The 8,107-nt window shown below is 35.5% G+C and overlaps 1 pseudogene; it reads right to left on the bottom strand.

Moving 5' to 3' along the window:
* Positions 1 to 3,537: 3,537 nt before the first annotated feature.
* Positions 3,538 to 6,626, bottom strand: LOC147384519 (AT-hook motif nuclear-localized protein 20 pseudogene; annotated as a pseudogene).
* Between the last annotated feature and the right edge of the window lie 1,481 nt (positions 6,627 to 8,107).

Here is an 8,107-nt window from a genome sequence, read left to right as displayed (position 1 = left end):
ATGTACCATAAAATATTACAACTTGACTATTACTGCAACACTCTCCCATAATTGAATGTTCCTTTGAATGAGAAACGTGCGATTGATCACATAATATCATTGCCCTTGATCATACTTTTTGGAGATCACCACCGATTTATTGATAAGTCTAAATGCCAATTGCGTGCTAATGAGAAGAAGAGGCCATCTTGATTGTTGTTTGAGAGAGATGAATGATATAACCTTGTGTGTAACAGATGAGGAATGTTTAATTAAACTCAATGGGCCTTGATGGGCAAAGTCCAATTTAGGCTAGACTGAAACCAGGCGGATGTTAATCCAAAAATAGTTTGATGATCAAATAGTTTCTCATGAACCAATAAATAGGATCAATGTCGACCTTTTCATGGGCTTAATCATTGGCGATTGGCTATATGGGCTTTTGAAGGTGAATGAGCCTTTATGGGCCAAGGTGATCTTCATCATAAAAGATTCAGAGGCTCAAATAGGTAGATTGGTCAAAGTGATCTCAACCAATTAGGCTTGAGTCAAATGTTGGATATTTTGGGCCTTAACACAGAAATTGGACTCAATTTGAGTGGTGGATCTCTCTCTCTCTCCCTTGGTTCTTCTTACAATAACGAAGGAAAGATGATTGGGTTTATAGGACTAATGAAATACACATGTGAGATGTATGGAAGCATAACTCACTTGTGCTAAGTTGGATTCTTCCACCCTACAAATTAGGGGTAAATGTAAAATAATGATGAGACTCAACAAAACAATGGGTTGCAAAGAGGTGGGTGAGATATTGGATATTTTTTAAAGAGCATGGGAAGAAGGCATCCTTCGTCAACTGTTGCAACGGCAAGGTGACTTGGGGTTTTGGGTTTGATGAGTAATGTTGACGGAGATTTCACATGTAATTGGACTTTATGATTAGTATTGAGCGAACAAGGTAGGGCTGTTATTTGTAATTTCAATGTGCACTCGGTATGTTTGATAGAAGGCCTTCGTGATGCAACAAGCACTTCGTAAAAATTGGAAAGTTTGACAGGAAAATTTGACGTGCCAAAGCCCAAAAGTTTTAGAAATCAAATTTCGGCAGCCCAGGACTGTCAGAATTTTTTATGTTCCCTGATTCGACGGCTTAGAATCATCAAATTTCTCCCATCTTCCATTAATTTGACGGTTTCAGCATGTTGAAAAAAAAAAAAAAAGCTGACAATAAAAAATTTAATGCCTTGGTCCGTCGAATTTTATGAATTTGATGGCCTTGGTCTGTCGGAGATGGCCCATTTTTTCAAGTTGTGAACATTGATGTTTATAAAACAACAATTGATGGTCAGGAATAAAAGAGTATGGACGATTTGGACAATGAAGACAATGGCACAAAATAGATGGTGGTCAAGTTGTGCATCATGCTGGAGACTATACAGTGCGAGAGAGAAATAATGATGGGGTGGTTGCAAAAGACATGTTTGAAGAAATGCATATTAGACATAATAGCTGCAATTATTCAGTCCTAATTTAAAGAGGTTGAGATTGACAATGTTCCAAGATATGAAGGGATGCAATCAAAAGCTAATACAACGAAGAGAAATAAAAGGAAGACGATCAAGATGTATGTGGCCTTTACACAAGAATGTTAAGAAATTGTCTCTTATAATGTGTTGGCAAAGTTATATTTCTAAAAACTTAGTTGAGTCTAGGCGTCTATTGGTTCAAGAATATTGCACAAGCTCAAAGTGAAGATTGAAGATTTGTTTGAAGACCATTGGATTCCAATTAGGATGGTAAGTGACTTAGAGAATTAAATAAGACCCTAGGTGATTAGAAGGTTTAGAAAAGCCAAAGTCCATTGTTTTCATTTTTGTAAGAAAGAAACGAAAAAGTTTGTTTTACTGCATATCGATTGATCAACCAACAAAATCGATCATTCGATATTGGTTAAAAACCAATCGATCGACCACAAATTCCAATCGATTGGATTGAGCTAAAAATCGATCAATCGACCAGAAATTTCGATCAATCTGGTGTAATGCTTTTCATGTGAAAAACTCCCATTTTTAAAACAATTTTAGCTCATGTAAAATACCTAATTTTCTTTCTATAAAAAGGGACTTTTGATGTCATTTTTGTGAGACAAAGAAGAGAACAAAATAGAGAAAGATACACAAAAGGTTTCTCTCAGAGTTTTGAAGCTTCATCTTTTTTTGAGAATCCACGAATATTACAAACCTGAACTTCAAGCCATATCAATGAGAGTTTGAGAAATTCAAAGCAACAAAAGTTAGATTTCTTATTCTGAGTTACTCGTGGAATCAAGTCAACTGGAATAGATGAACCATTTCAATAAATGGTATTTACAACCATATAATCTTACACCTCATGCTTGAATGGTCACCACATGGTTCCAACCATTTAGAAGAAGTTTACTAATGTTGTCCGTCTCCACACGGAAATGGGAAAATTGGATGGAAGAGATAACGCAGTGAGACAAGAAATAGAAGAAATATAGAAGTGGCAGACTTAGAACTCAACCAAAGTTAATGGCTTTGTCAAACACCAATACTAGAGAAGAGAGTAGTTACAAGAGAAGTTCAAAGGTTTACTTAATCGGATTAATTCAAAATATCAAGAGTTGCTCATACATTTGCTTACATGGATATTTTTTACTACAAACTATCCAAGCCATCCATAAATTGTAGCCCTTGACTAAAAAGGCAAAATAGTATTGCTCAACTATTTCCTTACAACTAGCCCAAGTTCTCATAACTAAACAGATACTAAAATGAACTAAACAAGTTCAAAGACCACAAACTCATAAATTAAAGGCAATTAAAGTAAACCTAACAACTTCCTAGGAAACAAAATAAATAATAAAAGAAGCACCAACAAACTCCACTTAGTCATCTTGGAAATATAAATAAGCATATATTGTCATCCTTGACTTTAATCCTAAGAAGCACCAACACATTTATAGTGGTGTCGCATGGTTCCATGGATGACCTCCAACATTTAACCCTAGGTAAATTTTTAGCCTTGATAGATATAAATTTCGAATTTTCTCTTTCCAAAGACATCCAAATGAGAGCAACTCTTCATTTCCAAGTCAACTCTTTCCAATGCCCTCTATCAACCACACTTCCTTCTCATAGCAAATTAAGACAGTTTGTTAACTCAATTCTAAGATATGCATGAACTCTTAAAGAAACTTGAGGATGGTCAAAAACGTCTTTACTATATAACCTTAGACCTTTCACATTCCATAAATTGTAAGAATAAAGAGAATATCCATTTGTAATTTTGTTAGCTAAATTGAAAGACATGTGCACTTGAACCAAGTCATTTCTAGGGCGTAATAGACAATAGTGAAGCCACAAAAATGATTATTATTGAACCATAAATATTCTAAATTGATGGACTACCTAAGAGAAGCCTATGTACTTAAAACCTAAAACTTTTAGAGTAGAATTTGCTTGACACTGGTGAAAGTAAATTTCTGATAGAACACAAGCTTTTGAAGAGTAATTAAAGAAAGTTTCTTACAACAAATTTATATATAGAAGATATAAAATATATTTCACATGAGATAAAAAGTTGAAAACTATTATCATGTTCAATATAAAACTTAATTAAGACATGCAGTGGATAATAAATGGGGAAATTCACAAATCACTTGTTATTATCATATGTGCACCAAACATTCTTGTGACAATCAGTAAAAACAGTGTCTTAGACTGTAGAGCCTAGAACTTTCTTCTAGATGGCATTGATGGGAGCATAGGATGGTGTAAAAGTGTAAAAAGAGAAAAAGAGCCCTCCAACAGTCCAACTTCATGGCCATGGTTCCACCATAATTTTATAAGTAATAAATAGAATAAACACTATCCCATATGTTATATATGCCTGTAAAGGCAAGGAGTATAAGACATGGATGCACCCTAAAATCGTGGTTTCCATTAATGGAATAGATGCATATTACTAAAAATAAGGCTCTCCCTCAGGTATATACTAATAATACTCTTTTAACTTTATAGCATGTCATTTTCTTTGATGTGAAAGCATTCACTCCAAAGTTCCAACAAGTGAGTAAAGAGTCCAAGCAACTTGCAGTGAATCGACCCATTTGAGATAGATCCATGAACAAACATCACATCTATCCTTTTTTTCTATCTGTTTTCGATCCCTACCCATCCACCTAAAGAAAGCACCACAAAACCTACTCCTACCCTTGTGAAGAAACTTCAAAGGGATTATTCTTAATTTGACTTCAACATATCGTCAATAATAGAAACATAAATGACAATAAGAGAATATCCAATCAATGTTACATCTTGTTTTTGTCATTATTAATCAACCACGCATTATATCCATGAAACCTACCTTCCTCTCTCTATCACTCTTCCTGTTATAGATCTTGAAAATCCCAAACAAATGTTTCTCGAATGACCTCAAAACATGAAAACTATAGTAAAACAAAGTGACAAGTTGAAAAGGAAAAAATTAGTCTTGTTTAATAGATTGACTCCCCAACTCACCCACCCAATTTTACTTGAGTCTCCAACTGACCTAATTTTTCTTGACCCCATTTTTCTTCTACAACCTACAAACTTGAAACTTAACTCTGGTACACAAAGAAGATCAGATTCAAGGGATAATAATATAATACATAATACAGTAAACAAAAAAAAAAAAAACACTAGGGAGAATATAAAATCAGATTTCACAAAAAGATGATGAAGAAGAAGAAGTCTACCTTGCTTGCTAAACATGTACAAACCATTAAGAAAACCCATAGAAATTGTTTTCTTCTCTTCTTGTTTTAAAAAGATGGAGGAGGACGAGGTGGAGGAGAAGCCCAGAACATTTCATGTGGAATCTGACCACTTGGAAGCAAATTTGGGGATAAATTGTAGATAGACAAAGAAGATGGATCAGCTAAACCATGAGGCTGAGATGCTGAAATACCATTAGTTCCCGAATTTACCCCCGACAATTGATGTAATTGCATTCCTTCTCCAGCAGAATCATCTTCTAATGGTAACCTCTCGTAAGTCGCATTTGTAAATGTTGCAGCCATCACCATAACCGGTCCAGACGCCACTAACGGTCCAACCACACTACCTCCCATTACCTGACCCTGCCCACCCGCCAAGTAAACCGTCAAACCAGTCGAACCAGTTGGTGACGGTTCAGGAAGAAAAGAACCCGAGAGTGATAGAATCTCGAACCGACCATGAAGTGTTACAACCGAACCGGGCGTAGCCGGTTGACGAAGTGTTACATTGGTAACGATGCCATTACCACTAAGGATACAAACACCTCTCTGTCTTCGCCTAGAAAATGTCTCGATACATTCACCGATGTCGTTTCCACTACTTATCTCCAATACATGGCTTCGAAGAGCATTAGGGCTTTCTCTTGTCAGAACTATTGGGGGTTTTGGTTTGTTTTTCGAACCAGGCGGTCTGCCACGAGGCCTTCGACCACCACCGCTCCCTTTCATGAATTCATTACCAATAGTATTGTCATGATCTTCTCCATCTCGATCATTATCTCTTGTATCATTTTCCTCGTGATTTGCATTATTGTTACTACCACTGCTATTAGATGGGGCAGTGTTGTCCATGGAAACGTTTCCAGCCCACCAAGGGTTTGCCAGTTCTTCTTCTTGAAAGAAAAAAAACCTTTTTTTTTTTTTTTTTTTCTTCTAAATTTCTTTAATTATGGAAACGAAGATAAACAGATAAAATCCAAAACCTTATCTCTTTGTCTGACATAAAAAATTCTGAGTTCTACAACATATTATCAACCAAATAACACATGTTGCATGAATCTAGGTAATTTATGCCCCACATGTAATTTGTTTCTTTTTGCATTAAAAAAAAAAAACCCTAATTAAAGATTGAGATCCAACAAAGCCCAGCCAAATACTAGTATTAGAAAAATTCAGAAACATGTGATTATCTTACATCGAATTCAAGCCACTTGCAATCACATAAATCAAACAAGATTAAAAGCTTACACTTCATTCACCTGAAACCCTACTACTGTTTCACCCAAACTCACAAAAACAATTTCTCTCTTGAGTATCAGTCCGTATGTGTAGGGTTTATCGTACCTGAGACCCTAATATTTCTCTTTCTCTCTCTATAGGTGAGCAACAGCGAAGGTTTTTTTTTTGTCTTAGCAAATACGGCATGTACAGAGGTCAAAGAAGGTGGGGGGCCTTCAAGTAAGTTCTGCCAGCTGTGCGTACGATAACTAATCTGTGCACTCGTGGCGTACGATAGACAGATGATGGCAACAGTAGAATAGTACAGAACACGAAAGAACACAGAAAACCCTCTCTCTCTCGCTTTTAGATGTAAAAGTGGTTTTAATTAGTAGCAAGTGGTTTTGGTTTGTAAAACAAGGAGAACTTAGGAGCGAGCGTTAGTGAGAGATGTGGTGTGGGGTAACGTGCGCTCAAGTTGCTGTCTCGAGTCCCGACATGGAATCGAATGCCAAGGTCTGAAGAAGGTGAAAATTATCCTGTCCTCCTTAGGTGGATATTCTGTAACCGACGTCACTCGCTCTGGAATCTGGATTGCTTTTGTACATCGAGATTTGTATTCGTTATAAACCCAATGACCTATTCTTCTCCTAGTGTTGGAGATGAAGTTGTGTACTCAAGCACTCCTTCCCAACCACTCTATTTAGCTCCTAGTTGACAGTCATTAGTGCTCCATTATTGATCATGTCCATCTGCTTTTTTCCTTTAAGTTAATCTTAAACTTAATTAAGTCTTTGTAAGAAAATCGTTTGGTTGACCTGGTATCATCCTAGACCCACTGTTTTAGGTTAGTCCAATTGGTCTCCGTCTACCTAACTTAATTGAGAGATTTAGCCAGGAGACCTAATTGTTGCATTTTTATTTCAAAAACTCCCTTGGAGTTCTGAAAATTCTAAAGAAAATCTCACTTTATGAAGTTTGTTACTCACCAACCCTGACTTTCAGCAAACCTTGGAGCCCACCTCATAAAATTCAAAATGATGCCATTAATTTGATACTTAACATACTTTGGAGTGGATCCTAACAACATCAATTTGCGGCATTCAAAAACATGATTTGATGCCACATGGTTGTCAAGGGAAAAATTATAAGAACTTAAAAAAAATTAATTAATTTTCACCGTTGAATTTTAATTTTAAATTTGAGAATTCAATAGTCATCCATTTTTAACACTTTCACTAAAGCTTAAAAAGGATTTTGTTTTGAAAATTTTCTTTTGAATTCAAGTTTTTCCATGAAATTTAGAAGGATGTGGTTCTGGATTGCCAATTTGATGATCCATATCGGCCCAACGATCCTTAGAAGGATTTGAAATCTTAATAATTTAGTCGTGTTAGTATGATTCATAAAAGTAAGGTTAGTTGAGTAACAAAATTGATTAAGGGAGTTTTGTAATAAAATTGCAATAAATAGGTCTGCCTAATAAATCTCCCAATTGGATTTGTTTTAAGGTTGTGCTATTTTCACATAGTTAAAATGCTCAACCTACCTACTTAGTCATTGTACCTACCTAAAACTTGACATTTCTCTTTGCTCCCACTTAATTCAAAATTTTTTGCCATGTTCTCTCTGCACCCACCAAGAAAGTTACCAATCTTGCATCTTCTCTCTCTCCATCATCTCCTTCTTCTTCTTTTTCATTATTCTTTGCATTGAGAAATGTTTCAATAAGGATTTTAAGTTTTGACCTTACTTTTTTTTACTTAACACCTCAAAATTCAATTTAGTTGAAGCCATTCATATGAGAAAATTTGTGAAATTTTTTATGTTTGGTAAGTCCAGATCGAATCATTTTTGTAATGTTCAGTAAGTACTTACCGATACTATAGATAAAGATTCGGTATTGGCGTATTGAACAGAAAGATTTACATGAGAAGGTTTTCTTCTGTAGGTACCTGCTGATACAATACATAAAGATTTAGTAGTGGTATATCGAACAGAAAGATTTACATGAGAAAGTTCTACTCAATATGTACCTATTGACAAATCAGTTTTGTAATGTTTGGTAAGTACATACCTAATCAACTAAAACATATTTGGTTTGAACCTATCGAACAAAATCAGTTA

This window comes from Akebia trifoliata, chromosome 15 (assembly GCF_017979445.1).
Source record: "Akebia trifoliata isolate Shusen 1 chromosome 15, ASM1797944v1, whole genome shotgun sequence".
NCBI classification, from domain to species: domain Eukaryota; kingdom Viridiplantae; phylum Streptophyta; class Magnoliopsida; order Ranunculales; family Lardizabalaceae; genus Akebia; species Akebia trifoliata.
The sequence above is the reverse complement of the archived record's forward strand: the minus strand, read 5'-3'. Positions and strand labels throughout refer to the sequence as shown.